The 15,552-nt window shown below is 55.4% G+C and overlaps 3 non-coding genes across 3 annotated transcripts in view; all 3 read left to right on the forward strand.

Annotated features, from left to right (window-relative positions):
- The first annotated feature begins 11,164 nt into the window (after positions 1-11,164).
- Positions 11,165-13,002, forward strand: LOC145656722 (18S ribosomal RNA). Its single transcript, XR_014122318.1, has one exon. It is a non-coding gene; the product is annotated as an 18S ribosomal RNA (ribosomal RNA).
- Positions 13,003-13,883: 881 nt separating this feature from the next.
- Positions 13,884-14,038, forward strand: LOC145656707 (5.8S ribosomal RNA). Its single transcript, XR_014122303.1, has one exon. It is a non-coding gene; the product is annotated as a 5.8S ribosomal RNA (ribosomal RNA).
- Positions 14,039-14,649: 611 nt separating this feature from the next.
- LOC145656699 (28S ribosomal RNA) overlaps positions 14,650-15,552 on the forward strand; it is a 4,150-nt gene continuing 3,247 nt past the window's right edge. The window contains exon 1 of the ribosomal RNA XR_014122295.1: positions 14,650-15,552. This exon is cut by the window's right edge and continues 3,247 nt beyond it. This is a non-coding gene — a ribosomal RNA (28S ribosomal RNA).

Here is a 15,552-nt window from a genome sequence, read left to right on the forward strand (position 1 = left end):
AAGGTACAAAGTGAATGAAGTGTGCCCAGGCCCAGAGCTACTTTGCTGGGCATGACTGTGTTTGACCTCTTGGGCCTGGAAGTCTATTTCTAGGCTTATATAAAGGGTCAAACTTCTTGAAGTGTGCCCAGGCCCAGAGCTACTTTGCTGGGCATGACTGTGTTTGACCTCTTGGGTCTGGAAGTCTGGTGGTAGTAGTAGTAGTATGATTTAAAGGCACAAAGTGATTGAAGTGTGCCCAGGCCCAGAGCTACTTTGCTGGGCATGAATGTGTTTGAACTCTTGGGCCTGGAAGTCTGGTAGTAGTAGTATGATTTAAAGGCACAAAGTGATTGAAGTGTGCCCAGGCCCAGAGCTACTTTGCTGGGCATGACTGTGTTTGACCTCTTGGGCCTGGAAGTCTGGTGGTAGTAGTAGTATGATTTAAAGGCACAAAGTGATTGAAGTGTGCCCAGGCCCAGAGCTACTTTGCTGGGCATGAATGTGTTTGAACTCTTGGGCCTGGAAGTCTGGTAGTAGTAGTAGTAGTAGTAGTAGTAGTAGTAGTAGTAGTAGTAGTAGTATGATTTAAAGGTACAAAGTGAATGAAGTGTGCCCAGGCCCAGAGCTACTTTGCTGGGCATGACTGTGTTTGACGTCTTGGGCCTGGAAGTCTGGTAGTAGTAGTATGATTTAAAGGTACAAAGTGAATGAAGTGTGCCCAGGCCCAGAGCTACTTTGCTGGGCATGACTGTGTTTGACCTCTTGGCTCTGGAAGTCTATTTCTAGGCTTATATAAAGGGTCAAACTTCTTGAAGTGTGCCCAGGCCCAGAGCTACTTTGCTGGCATGACTGTGTTTGACCTCTGGGGCCTGGAAGTCTGGTAGTAGTAGTATGATTTAAAGGCACAAAGTGATTGAAGTGTGCCCAGGCCCAGAGCTACTTTGCTGGGCATGAATGTGTTTGAACTCTTGGGCCTGGAAGTCTGGTAGTAGTAGTATGATTTAAAGGCACAAAGTGAATGAAGTGTGCCCAGGCCCAGAGCTACTTTGCTGGGCATGACTGTGTTTGACCTCTTGGCTCTGGAAGTCTATTTCTAGGCTTATATACAGGGTCAAACATCTTGAAGTGTGCCCAGGCCCAGAGCTACTTTGCTGGGCATGAATGTGTTTGAACTCTTGGGCCTGGAAGTCTGGTAGTAGTAGTATGATTTAAAGGCACAAAGTGATTGAAGTGTGCCCAGGCCCAGAGCTACTTTGCTGGGCATGACTGTGTTTGACCTCTTGGGCCTGGAAGTCTGGTAGTAGTAGTATGATTTAAAGGCACAAAGTGATTGAAGTGTGCCCAGGCCCAGAGCTACTTTGCTGGGCATGAATGTGTTTGACCTCTTGGGCCTGGAAGTCTGGTGGTAGTAGTAGTATGATTTAAAGGCACAAAGTGAATGAAGTGTGCCCAGGCCCAGAGCTACTTTGCTGTGCATGACTGTGTTTGACCTCTTGGCTCTGGAAGTCTATTTCTAGGCTTATATAAAGGGTCAAACTTCTTGAAGTGTGCCCAGGCCCAGAGCTACTTTGCTGGGCATGACTGTGTTTGACCTCTGGGGCCTGGAAGTCTGGTAGTAGTAGTATGATTTAAAGGCACAAAGTGATTGAAGTGTGCCAGGCCCAGAGCTACTTTGCTGGGCATGAATGTGTTTGAACTCTTGGGCCTGGAAGTCTGGTAGTAGTAGTATGATTTAAAGGCACAAAGTGAATGAAGTGTGCCCAGGCCCAGAGCTACTTTGCTGGGCATGACTGTGTTTGACCTCTTGGCTCTGGAAGTCTATTTCTAGGCTTATATACAGGGTCAAACATCTTGAAGTGTGCCCAGGCCCAGAGCTACTTTGCTGGGCATGAATGTGTTTGAACTCTTGGGCCTGGAAGTCTGGTAGTAGTAGTATGATTTAAAGGCACAAAGTGATTGAAGTGTGCCCAGGCCCAGAGCTACTTTGCTGGGCATGACTGTGTTTGACCTCTTGGCTCTGGAAGTCTATTTCTAGGCTTATATAAAGGGTCAAACATCTTGAAGTGTGCCCAGGCCCAGAGCTACTTTGCTGGGCATGAATGTGTTTGAACTTTTGGGCCTGGAAGTCTGGTAGTAGTAGTATGATTTAAAGGCACAAAGTGATTGAAGTGTGCCCAGGCCCAGAGCTACTTTGCTGGGCATGACTGTGTTTGACCTCTTGGGCCTGGAAGTCTGGTGGTAGTAGTAGTATGATTTAAAGGCACAAAGTGATTGAAGTGTGCCCAGGCCCAGAGCTACTTTGCTGGGCATGAATGTGTTTGAACTCTTGGGCCTGGAAGTCTATTTCTAGGCTTATATAAAGGGTCAAACATCTTGAAGTGTGCCCAGGCCCAGAGCTACTTTGCTGTGCATGACTGTGGTTGACCTCTTGGCCCTGGAAGTCTGGTGGTAGTAGTAGTATGATTTAAAGGCACAAAGTGAATGAAGTGTGCCCAGGCCCAGAGCTACTTTGCTGGGCATGAATGTGTTTGAACTCTTGGGCCTGGAAGTCTGGTAGTAGTAGTATGATTTAAAGGCACAAAGTGATTGAAGTGTGCCCAGGCCCAGAGCTACTTTGCTGGGCATGACTGTGTTTGACCTCTTGGGCCTGGAAGTCTGGTGGTAGTAGTAGTAGTATGATTTAAAGGCACAAAGTGAATGAAGTGTGCCCAGGCCCAGAGCTACTTTGCTGGGCATGAATGTGTTTGAACTCTTGGGCCTGGAAGTCTGGTAGTAGTAGTAGTAGTAGTAGTAGTAGTAGTAGTAGTAGTAGTATGATTTAAAGGTACAAAGTGAATGAAGTGTGCCCAGGCCCACAGCTACTTTGCTGGGCATGACTGTGTTTGACCTCTTGGGCCTGAAAGTCTATTTCTAGGCCTTATATAAAGGGTCAAACTTCTTGAAGTGTGCCCAGGCCCAGATCTACTTTGCTGGGCATGACTGTGTTTGACCTCTTGGGCCTGGAAGTCTGGTAGTAGTAGTAGTAGTAGTAGTAGTAGTATGATTTAAAGGTACAAAGTGAATGAAGTGTGCCCAGGCCCAGAGCTACTTTGCTGGGCATGACTGTGTTTGACCTCTTGGGCCTGGAAGTCTATTTCTAGGCTTATATAAAGGGTCAAACTTCTTGAAGTGTGCCCAGGCCCAGAGCTACTTTGCTGTGTATGACTGTGTGACCTCTTGGCCCTGGAATTCTGGTGGTAGTAGTAGTATGATTTAAAGGCACAAAGTGAATGAAGTGTGCCCAGGCCCAGAGCTACTTTGCTGGGCATGACTGTGTTTGACCTCTTGGGCCTGGAAGTCTGGTAGTAGTAGTAGTAGTAGTAGTAGTAGTAGTAGTAGTAGTATGATTTAAAGGTACAAAGTGAATGAAGTGTGCCCAGGCCCAGAGCTACTTTGCTGGGCATGACTGTGTTTGACCTCTTGGGCCTGGAAGTCTATTTCTAGGCTTATATAAAGGGTCAAACTTCTTGAAGTGTGCCCAGGCCCAGAGCTACTTTGCTGGGCATGACTGTGTTTGACCTCTTGGGTCTGGAAGTCTGGTGGTAGTAGTAGTAGTATGATTTAAAGGCACAAAGTGATTGAAGTGTGCCCAGGCCCAGAGCTACTTTGCTGGGCATGAATGTGTTTGAACTCTTGGGCCTGGAAGTCTGGTAGTAGTAGTATGATTTAAAGGCACAAAGTGATTGAAGTGTGCCCAGGCCCAGAGCTACTTTGCTGGGCATGACTGTGTTTGACCTCTTGGGCCTGGAAGTCTGGTGGTAGTAGTAGTATGATTTAAAGGCACAAAGTGATTGAAGTGTGCCCAGGCCCAGAGCTACTTTGCTGGGCATGAATGTGTTTGAACTCTTGGGCCTGGAAGTCTGGTAGTAGTAGTAGTAGTAGTAGTAGTAGTAGTAGTAGTAGTAGTAGTATGATTTAAAGGTACAAAGTGAATGAAGTGTGCCCAGGCCCAGAGCTACTTTGCTGGGCATGACTGTGTTTGACGTCTTGGGCCTGGAAGTCTGGTAGTAGTAGTATGATTTAAAGGTACAAAGTGAATGAAGTGTGCCCAGGCCCAGAGCTACTTTGCTGGGCATGACTGTGTTTGACCTCTTGGCTCTGGAAGTCTATTTCTAGGCTTATATAAAGGGTCAAACTTCTTGAAGTGTGCCCAGGCCCAGAGCTACTTTGCTGGGCATGACTGTGTTTGACCTCTGGGGCCTGGAAGTCTGGTAGTAGTAGTATGATTAAAGGCACAAAGTGATTGAAGTGTGCCCAGGCCCAGAGCTACTTTGCTGGGCATGACTGTGTTTGACCTCTTGGGCCTGGAAGTCTGGTAGTAGTAGTAGTAGTAGTAGTAGTAGTAGTAGTATGATTTAAAGGTACAAAGTGAATGAAGTGTGCCCAGGCCCAGAGCTACTTTGCTGGGCATGACTGTGTTTGACGTCTTGGGCCTGGAAGTCTGGTAGTAGTAGTATGATTTAAAGGTACAAAGTGAATGAAGTGTGCCCAGGCCCAGAGCTACTTTGCTGGGCATGACTGTGTTTGACCTCTTGGCTCTGGAAGTCTATTTCTAGGCTTATATAAAGGGTCAAACTTCTTGAAGTGTGCCCAGGCCCAGAGCTACTTTGCTGGGCATGACTGTGTTTGACCTCTGGGGCCTGGAAGTCTGGTAGTAGTAGTATGATTTAAAGGCACAAAGTGATTGAAGTGTGCCCAGGCCCAGAGCTACTTTGCTGGGCATGAATGTGTTTGAACTCTTGGGCCTGGAAGTCTATTTCTAGGCTTATATAAAGGGTCAAACTTCTTGAAGTGTGCCCAGGCCCAGAGCTACTTTGCTGGGCATGACTGTGTTTGACCTCTTGGGCCTGGAAGTCTGGTAGTAGTAGTAGTAGTAGTAGTAGTAGTAGTAGTAGTATGATTTAAAGGTACAAAGTGAATGAAGTGTGCCCAGGCCCACAGCTACTTTGCTGGGCATGACTGTGTTTGACCTCTTGGGCCTGAAAGTCTATTTCTAGGCTTATATAAAGGGTCAAACTTCTTGAAGTGTGCCCAGGCCCAGAGCTACTTTGCTGGGCATGACTGTGTTTGACCTCTGGGGCCTGGAAGTCTGGTAGTAGTAGTATGATTTAAAGACACAAAGTGATTGAAGTGTGCCCAGGCCCAGAGCTACTTTGCTGGGCATGAATGTGTTTGAACTCTTGGGCCTGGAAGTCTGGTAGTAGTAGTATGATTTAAAGGTACAAAGTGAATGAAGTGTGCCCAGGCCCAGAGCTACTTTGCTGTGCATGACTGTGTTTGACCTCTTGGCTCTGGAAGTCTATTTCTAGGCTTATATAAAGGGTCAAACTTCTTGAAGTGTGCCCAGGCCCAGAGCTACTTTGCTGGGCATGACTGTGTTTGACCTCTGGGGCCTGGAAGTCTGGTAGTAGTAGTATGATTTAAAAGGCACAAAGTGATTGAAGTGTGCCCAGGCCCAGAGCTACTTTGCTGGGCATGATTCTGTGACCTCTTGGGTCTGGAAATGTGGTACTTTGAAGGATTAAAAGAGTGAAACGGTCTGAAGTGTGCGCAGGTGTAAAGCAACCTTGCTAGGCATGAAGGTGTGACCTCCAGGGCCTGGAAGTCTGGTGGTAGTAGTAGTATGATTTAAAGGCACAAAGTGATTGAAGTGTGCCCAGGCCCAGAGCTACTTTGCTGGGCATGACTGTGTTTGACCTCTTGGGCCTGGAAGTCTGGTGGTAGTAGTAGTATGATTTAAAGGCACAAAGTGATTGAAGTGTGCCCAGGCCCAGAGCTACTTTGCTGGGCATGACTGTGTTTGACCTCTTGGCTCTGGAAGTCTATTTCTAGGCTTATATAAAGGGTCAAACTTCTTGAAGTGTGCCCAGGCCCAGAGCTACTTTGCTGTGTATGACTGTGTGACCTCTTGGCCCTGGAATTCTGGTGGTAGTAGTAGTATGATTTAAAGGCACAAAGTGAATGAAGTGTGCCCAGGCCCAGAGCTACTTTGCTGGGCATGACTGTGTTTGACCTCTTGGGCCTGGAAGTCTGGTAGTAGTAGTATGATTTAAAGGCACAAAGTGATTGAAGTGTGCCCAGGCCCAGAGCTACTTTGCTGGGCATGAATGTGTTTGAACTCTTGGGCCTGGAAGTCTATTTCTAGGCTTATATAAAGGGACAAACTTCTTGAAGTGTGCCCAGGCCCAGAGCTACTTTGCTGTGTATGACTGTGTGACCTCTTGGCCCTGGAATTCTGGTGGTAGTAGTAGTAGTAGTAGTATGATTTAAAGGTACAAAGTGAATGAAGTGTGCCCAGGCCCAGAGCCAGGCCTGGGCAGCAGGGGGCGCTCCTGGCCATGCCCAGCGAGTTTCGTGCGAATCGGACCTGGTCCGGAAGAGATACGAAGGGAAAACTCATTACTCGTCGGGGTGGCACATCCAGGCTCTCGACCCTCCCAAAGCGTCCGACCAGGGTGCACCCTGCCGGGCATGGTTAGCCGCCAGCCCCCTTCCTGGAGGTCTGGTTGGCACGGGGTTTTGATTTATCGGTTTCATATCTCTGGGCTCCTTGGGAGCAGAAAGTCGGTTGAGGGCCCTTTGGAAAGAGCCGGGGCTGCCGTTTAACGCTGTCCAAGCGGCAGGCGAAGCGCACCCACCGTTTTTACGCTATGATTTTTTAAACCGCCGGGGCGGCAAACACAGGGCCGGTCGGGTTTGAAGACGAATATCTCTTCGGCCCTTGGGAGGAGAGAAGCAGCGCGGGTCACCTTTGAACGCGCTCGCTGCCAGGAACGTCTGGCGTAAAAGTTTCGTGGGAATCGGACGTTCCTAGGCTGAGAAGCGAGCGCCCGCCCTCGGGCGGTCGGGGGCCCCTTTCTCATTCCCCGTCTGGGCTAAAAATACGAGGTCGGACCCGATGGACTCGGGAGACTGGAGAGTACCAGGGAGACCCTGGAAGCAGGCGACCCGACCCACGCTTCGCTGTCTCCTCGGCCCTCGGGAGTAGAAGCGCGGGGACGGTGGCGTGGGCAGCAGGGGGCGCTCCTGGCCATGCCCAGCGAGTTTCGTGCGAATCGGACCTGGTCCGGAAGAGATACGAAGGGAAAACTCATTACTCGTCGGGGTGGCACATCCAGGCTCTCGACCCTCCCAAAGCGTCCGACCAGGGTGCACCCTGCCGGGCATGGTTAGCCGCCAGCCCCCTTCCTGGAGGTCTGGTTGGCACGGGGTTTTGATTTTTCGGTTTCATATCTCTGGGCTCCTTGGGAGCAGAAAGTCGGTTGAGGGCCCTTTGGAAAGAGCCGGGGCTGCCGTTTAACGCTGTCCAAGCGGCAGGCGAAGCGCACCCACCGTTTTTACGCTATGATTTTTTAAAACCGCCGGGGCGGCAAACACAGGGCCGGTCGGGTTTGAAGACGAATATCTCTTCGGCCCTTGGGAGGAGAGAAGCAGCGCGGGTCACCTTTGAACGCGCTCGCTGCCAGGAACGTCTGGCGTAAAAGTTTCGTGGGAATCGGACGTTCCTAGGCTGAGAAGCGAGCGCCCGCCCTCGGGCGGTCGGGGGCCCCTTTCTCATTCCCCGTCTGGGCTAAAAAATACGAGGTCGGACCCGATGGACTCGGGAGACTGGAGAGTACCAGGGAGACCCTGGAAGCAGGCGACCCGACCCACGCTTCGCTGTCTCCTCGGCCCTCGGGAGTAGAAGCGCGGGGACGGTGGCGTGGGCAGCAGGGGGCGCTCCTGGCCATGCCCAGCGAGTTTCGTGCGAATCGGACCTGGTCCGGAAGAGATACGAAGGGAAAACTCATTACTCGTCGGGGTGGCACATCCAGGCTCTCGACCCTCCCAAAGCGTCCGACCAGGGGTGCACCCTGCCGGGCATGGTTAGCCGCCAGCCCCCTTCCTGGAGGTTCTGGTTGGCACGGGGTTTTGATTTTTCGGTTTCATATCTCTGGGCTCCTTGGGAGCAGAAAGTCGGTTGAGGGCCCTTTGGAAAGAGCCGGGGCTGCCGTTTTAACGCTGTCCAAGCGGCAGGCGAAGCGCACCCACCGTTTTTACGCTATGATTTTTTAAAACCGCCGGGGCGGCAAACACAGGGCCGGTCGGGTTTGAAGACGAATATCTCTTCGGCCCTTGGGAGGAGAGAAGCAGCGCGGGTCACCTTTGAACGCGCTCGCTGCCAGGAACGTCTGGCGTAAAAGTTTCGTGGAATCGGACGTTCCTAGGCTGAGAAGCGAGCGCCCGCCCTCGGGCGGTCGGGGGCCCCTTTCTCATTCCCCGTCTGGGCTAAAAATACGAGGTCGGACCCGATGGACTCGGGAGACTGGAGAGTACCAGGGAGACCCTGGAAGCAGGCGACCCGACCCACGCTTCGCTGTCTCCTCGGCCCTCGGGAGTAGAAGCGCGGGGAGGACGGTGGCGTGGGCAGCAGGGGGCGCTCCTGGCCATGCCCAGCGAGTTTCGTGCGAATCGGACCTGGTCCGGAAGAGATACGAAGGGAAAACTCATTACTCGTCGGGGTGGCACATCCAGGCTCTCGACCCTCCCAAAGCGTCCGACCAGGGTGCACCCTGCCGGGCATGGTTAGCCGCCAGCCCCCTTCCTGGAGGTCTGGTTGGCACGGGGTTTTGATTTATCGGTTTCATATCTCTGGGCTCCTTGGGAGCAGAAAGTCGGTTGAGGGCCCTTTGGAAAGAGCCGGGGCTGCCGTTTAACGCTGTCCAAGCGGCAGGCGAAGCGCACCCACCGTTTTTACGCTATGATTTTTTAAAACCGCCGGGGCGGCAAACACAGGGCCGGTCGGGTTTGAAGACGAATATCTCTTCGGCCCTTGGGAGGAGAGAAGCAGCGCGGGTCACCTTTGAACGCGCTCGCTGCCAGGAACGTCTGGCGTAAAAGTTTCGTGGGAATCGGACGTTCCTAGGCTGAGAAGCGAGCGCCCGCCCTCGGGCGGTCGGGGGCCCCTTTCTCATTCCCCGTCTGGGCTAAAAATACGAGGTCGGACCCGATGGACTCGGGAGACTGGAGAGTACCAGGGAGACCCTGGAAGCAGGCGACCCGACCCACGCTTCGCTGTCTCCTCGGCCCTCGGGAGTAGAAGCGCGGGGACGGTGGCGTGGGCAGCAGGGGGCGCTCCTGGCCATGCCCAGCGAGTTTCGTGCGAATCGGACCTGGTCCGGAAGAGATACGAAGGGAGGGAAAACTCATTACTCGTCGGGGTGGCACATCCAGGCTCTCGACCCTCCCAAAGTGTCCGACCAGGGTGCACCCTGCCGGGCTAAGAGAACAGCCAGGTGAACCCTGGAGGTTCCGAACTCCAGACCCCTGGACCCGACGGCTCAGTCCGCCTCAGGTGCACTACAGAGGTCCTCGGGCTGTCCCTGAGTGCATTAAAACGGAAATCAGAATTACTCCCCCGGGTGGCACTTCCAGGCTCTCGACCCTCCCAAAGTGTCCGACCAGGGTGCACCCTGCTGGGCATGGTTAGCCGCCAGCCCCCTTCCTGGAGGTCTGGTTGGCACGGGGTTTTGCAAATAGGTCCCGTCGGGTATATGGGAGAGCAAAGAGAATCAATGGGGTCCAAGCACTAAATTCATCCAGTGGCGTTCTCTGGAAGCCCAAGGGGAGTCCGAGGGGTGTTCGGCCGGCAAGGGGAGCTCTCCCTCGGACACATGATCAAACGCCTGTCCCCTACCGGAAAGTGGTGTGCTCTGGATGCCCCCCCCCCCCCCCCATCCCCCGAGGGGGGTGCTTATCCCGCGAGGGGAGCCCTCCTCGGGTTAAGTGAACCATCATGCCGATTCCCCTATGGAAGTGGGCACATCCAGGCACACAGTCTGCTTTGCTCTCCCCGACCCGAGTGCGTCTGTTGGGCTGAGTGTACGCCCAGGCAACTGGATCCAATGGCTCAGTCCGCCGCAGCGTGCTTCGACGATGGGTCGTACAGCCATGCCACCAGGGTGGGCGTGTTTGTAAATGTACCAGTGGATTCTCGTCGGCCTGCCACATCCATGGTATCGACCCACCAGGCCTGTCCGACCAGGGGTTGACCCTGGACGGGCACGGTCTGTGGTTTGGCCCTTGTCCTAGATGAAATCGGGCACGGGGTTTTCTGGCCAGGTACCATCGGGTTACTGGGAGAGCGGCTTCGGTCTCCAGGTGAGACCAATGGTGAAGCAGCACGAGGCAATGGAGAGCATGCAAAGCGATGGGGAAGCCATGCACGGCAATGGCCACGAAAAAAAAAAAAAAATCACCACGGAAGGAACGTGAAGAACAAGGAGGAGTGTAGTGACACTGCCCAAAGCTGCCCGGTGTTGCAGGGGTCTATTGGTGTGTTGCTTCCTTGTTTGGTAGAGTGGAGTACCAGACCCGCCAGGGGTAGGCAAACCATTCCCCCTACGGTAAGTGAGGAGCCAGCCATTTGACGAGCGGGTGTCCACGTGTAGGGTGCGAGCGCTATCCCCCCACACGGGGTTAGGCCACGGCCTTAGGTGGACGTCTGCCGACCAGCCCCGGCTGATCCAGAACTTCTGATGTGGAGAGCGGTTTTGACAGATCCTCCCTGGTTCTAGCGGGTCAAGCCTCTGATGGGGGGTGGGGGTTATTTGTAACCCATCCCAGAACTCTCTGGGGGAGACTCAGACGGCCAGTCTGTCTACTCAGTTGTCCTATACTGGTGTCTGTGGTTTGGGAGGAAGGGAGTGCCCTGCTTTGTTGGCCTCCTCTTCAAACCTACCTGGGCCCACGAATCACTCTTCTTGGTTACATCACGAAACGTAGGTTGAGCGAGGCTAGGGGGGAGGGAATTCGACGAGGTCTTTCCCTTGTCCCCCCACCAGCGGCCCACGAAAATCAAAACGGCGTGAAGAGAGGGAACGCCGAAAGCACCTGGAGTCGGCCGTCCGCACCTCCGGAGGAGGTGGACGGGGTACGGTGCGGGCATGACCGGATGGGACAGCTTTGCATCAAGGTGAGAGGTCGGCGTCCGAAGGCCAGAGGGCGGTGCGCGAGCACGTTTACACTGGCCGCGGAAGCTGTCCTGGGTAGCCCTGTATGGCGTCTGGACCTGACGGCGCACGCACTTACAACCCGCTGCTTCCTAGCCCCCGGAAGGGGAGGCGGATGTCACTCGTGGTTCATCCCAGACCACGGTGCAAACTACCTGGTTGATCCTGCCAGTAACATATGCTTGTCTCAAAGATTAAGCCATGCAGGTCTAAGTGCACACGGCCGGTACAGTGAAACTGCGAATGGCTCATTAAATCAGTTATGGTTCCTTTGATCGCTCCACACGTTACTCGGATAACTGTGGTAATTCTAGAGCTAATACATGCAAACGAGCGCTGACCCTTCGGGGGATGCGTGCATTTATCAGACCCAAAACCCATCCGGGGGGCTCGGGCCCCCGGCCGCTTTGGTGACTCTAGATAACCTCGGGCCGATCGCGCGCCCTCCGCGGCGGCGACGTCTCATTCGAATGTCTGCCCTATCAACTTTCGATGGTACCATAGTCGGCTACCATGGTGACCACGGGTAACGGGGAATCAGGGTTCGATTCCGGAGAGGGAGCCTGAGAAACGGCTACCACATCCAAGGAAGGCAGCAGGCGCGCAAATTACCCATTCCCGACACGGGGAGGTAGTGACGAAAAATAACGATACAGGTCTCTTTCGAGGCCCTGTAATCGGAATGAGCGTATCCTAAACCCATGGGTGAGGACCCATTGGAGGGCAAGTCTGGTGCCAGCAGCCGCGGTAATTCCAGCTCCAATAGCGTATATTAAAGTTGCTGCAGTTAAAAAGCTCGTAGTTGGATGTCGGGAGTGGGCTGGCGGTCCGCCGCGAGGCGTGCCACCGCCTGTCTCAGACCCTGTCTCCCGGTGCCCCCCGGATGCCCTTGGCTGGGTGTCCGGACGGGGCCGGGAGCGTTTACTTTGAAAAAATTAGAGTGTTTCAAAGCGGGCCCGCTTCTCGCCTGAATACCTGAGCTAGGAATAATGGAATAGGACTCCGGTTCTATTTTGTGGGTTTCCTGAACCAGGGCCATGATTAAGAGGGACGGCCGGGCATTCGTATTGCGCCGCTAGAGGTGAAATTCTTGGACCGGCGCAAGACGGACGAAAGCGAAAGCATTTGCCAAGAATGTTTTCATTAATCAAGAACGAAAGTCGGAGGTTCGAAGACGATCAGATACCGTCGTAGTTCCGACCGTAAACTATGCCGACCCGCGATCCGGCGGCGTTATTCCCATGACCCGCCGGGCAGCGTGAGGGAAACCACGAGTCTGTGGTTCCGGGGGGAGTATGGTTGCAAAGCTGAAACTTAAAGGAAATGACGGAAGGGCACCACCAGGAGTGGAGCCTGCGGCTTAATTTGACTCAACACGGGAAACCTCACCGGCCCGGACAGAAAGGATTGACAGATTGATAGCTCTTTCTCGATTCTGTGGGTGGTGGTGCATGGCCGTTCTTAGTTGGTGGAGCGATTTGTCTGGTTAATTCCGATAACGAACGAGACTCCGGCATGCTAAATAGTTACGCGGCCCTCCGCGGTCGGCGTCAAACTTCTTAGAGGGACAAGTGGCGTTCAGCCACGCGAGATGGAGCAATAACAGGTCTGTGATGCCCTTAGATGTCCGGGGCTGCACGCGCGCCCCAATGGTTGGATCAGCGTGTGCCTACCCTACACCGAGAGGTGCGGGTAATCCGCTGAACCCCATTCGTGATGGGGACTGGGGATTGCAATTATTCCCCCATGAACGAGGAATTCCCAGTAAGCGCGGGTCATAAGCTCGCGTTGATTAAGTCCCTGCCCTTTGTACACACCGCCCGTCGCTACTACCGATCGGATGGTTTAGTGAGGTCCTCGGATCGGCCCCCGCCGGGGCTCCCTCGCGGGCCTTGGCGGAGCGCCGAGAAGTCGATCAAACTTGACTATCTAGAGGGAAGTAAAAGTCGTTAACAAGGTTTTCGTAGGTGAACCTGCGAAAGGATCATTAACGGGTAACGCTGTCCGGCGTGCCTCCTCTCCCGACCCCCTCGACTTCGCCGTCCCCCCGCGTCGGGGCCCAGGGTCGAAAGGGTCTTCGGGGTTGCTGTTACACGTGGTCGCTTGCAGGTCAGGCTGGACCAGAAGGCATAAAGGAGGAGCCTAGTCCCTCCCACCCCTTCCTCGTCCTCCGCCTCTTCCTCCGCGTCGTCCTTCAGCACCCCCCCCCCGCAGGCCCCGGTATTCTCTGGGTTCCAGCGCGAGAGACGCGTCGTTCAAAAAACTCGGCGTCCCGCCCGTCGGGGCGAAGGCCGGTTTCCCCTCACCTTGCCGGCAGGAGAAGCGCCTGCGAGTCGAGCGGGTCGTACGGGTCCGTCCCGCGCCCTCCCTCTCGCTCGCACGGCCGCTGCCTCCGTCCACCGCGGAGGGGTTTTCCTATTTTGTTGTCCTTGTCATTCATCCCCGTCCCCTTGCTCGCTGACGAGCGGACTTTCCGGGGGGGGTGCGAGCGCTGCTCCTCGTGGGGCAGGCCATGGCCCTTCTGTGTTCGTCCGCCCACCGGCGTCCCTGGGGCGTGGTGGTGGTGGGTGGCGCAGCCGGTTCCCCTGCTTCTCTCTCTCAGAAAGGAGTCTCAGGGGGACCCCCGGCAGGTACCTAGGGCTTGGCCCACGCTACGTGAGTTCCACCCCTTCGAGGGGTCGACGGGGCGGGCGCGGAGGGCCGCGGTTCAAAGACTGACTCGTCTGCCACGTGGGCGTGTGGGCAAAGCGCAACCCCCGCGCCCGTTTCAACACTCGCAGACGGGGGCGCCTGACCGGTTGGTGAAACCTTTTAAACCTGTCTTTGTAGTCGTGGTGAAAGACCTAAACTGAGCCTGAAATAAAAGAGTACAACTCTTAGCGGTGGATCACTTGGCTCGTGCGTCGATGAAGAACGCAGCCAGCTGCGAGAACTAATGTGAATTGCAGGACACATTGATCATCGACATTTCGAACGCACATTGCGGCCCCCGGGTCCATCCCGGGGCTACGCCTGTCTGAGGGTCGCTATTCCTATCTGTCGGACCTGCCTTCTCAGGCGGGACCGCGGTTGGAGGTTCGTAGGTGGGGGGTGCCCCCTGGCCTCCGTCTTCCTAAAAGCAGACGGTTCCCGGTCGCTGTCTCGGTGAGATCCGGTCGGTGGGTTCGCTGCGGTTGAGTGCCCGTTCTCCGTGCACAAGCTTCTCCTCCCCCGCTTCGGTTCGTTTCGGTTCGTTTCGGCTCCGCTCCTGGCCTGGCCAGGAACGTGGTCCCCTGCGCCCGAGAAAGAAGCGAGCGTGGCTGCCGGTGGGTTCTCTCCGCTTTGGCTGCCCACGTTTTCGCTTCTTTTCTCACCCCCTGCGCAGGCGGATCACGGAAAGGTGTCTGTTCTGTTCCGTTACGTGCGCGAGCGGAGGGAGGTGTTGTTACATGCGTTCCCCCCCCCCCTCCCCCGGTGGGGGGGGTGGGGGGGGGGGGTTCGGGTGGCTCTGCCTCTGGCGTTTCCTTACGGGCCGACCTGTCCGTGGCACGTCCGTGACGTCCCGACCTGTGTCTCGTTAGCCCGGGTGAAAAGGGACTCGTCCCCTAACCCGGCGGTGTTCACGCTTCTGGGCAACCCTCCAGAGCGAACTCGGGAGCGACCTCAGATCAGACGAGACAACCCGCTGAATTTAAGCATATTACTAAGCGGAGGAAAAGAAACTAACAAGGATTCCCTCAGTAGCGGCGAGCGAAGAGGAAGAGCCCAGCGCTGAATCCCCCGTCCGGGTGCGGGGCGAGGGGATTGTGGCGTATGGGAAGTCTGTTTTCTTCCTGGCGCGGGCCGGGGGCCTGAGTCCTTCTGATGGAGGCTCAGCCCGTGGACGGTGTGAGGCCGGTAAATGGCCCCAGCCCCGCCAGGGTAGCGGTCTTCTCGGAGTCGGGTTGCTTGGGAATGCAGCCCAAAGTGGGTGGTAAACTCCATCTAAGGCTAAATACCGGCACGAGACCGATAGCGAACAAGTACCGTAAGGAAAGTTGAAAAGAACTTTGAAGAGAGAGTTCAACCAGGGCGTGAAACCGTTAAGAGGTAAACGGGTGGGGTCCGCACAGTCTGCCCGGGGGATTCAACCCGGCGGTGAGGCCGTCCCTGTCGCGCGAGTGTGCTCCGCTTCCAAAACCCCCGGCGTTCCCCCTTCGGGGGTCGCGTCGGGGGCGGGCGGGGCCGCCGCGCGGCGCGGGTCTCGCCGCCGTCGGGCGCACTTCCTCCGAGGCGGTGCGCCGCGACCGGCTCCGGTTCGGCTTGGAAGGGTCAGGGGGCGAAGGTGGCTCGTGAGCTCCGGCCTCGAGCTTTACAGCGCCCTCCCGCCCCGACTTCGCCGCTTGCCACCCGGGGCCGCGGGCGAGTACCTCCGCGCCTTCCTCCCCCTGCGGGGGCCGAGGAACGGGGCCCCTCCGCTCCCGACGCGGCTGTCGACCGGGCCGGACTGTCCCTCAGTCCGTCGCCTGACCGCGCCGCGCCGCCAGGGCGGGGACCGGCCCTCGTACCAAAGGGCGCTCGG

Source organism: Electrophorus electricus, unplaced genomic scaffold (genome assembly GCF_041902795.1).
Source record: "Electrophorus electricus isolate QZ-2024a unplaced genomic scaffold, ASM4190279v1 Scaffold88, whole genome shotgun sequence".
NCBI lineage: Eukaryota > Metazoa > Chordata > Actinopteri > Gymnotiformes > Gymnotidae > Electrophorus > Electrophorus electricus.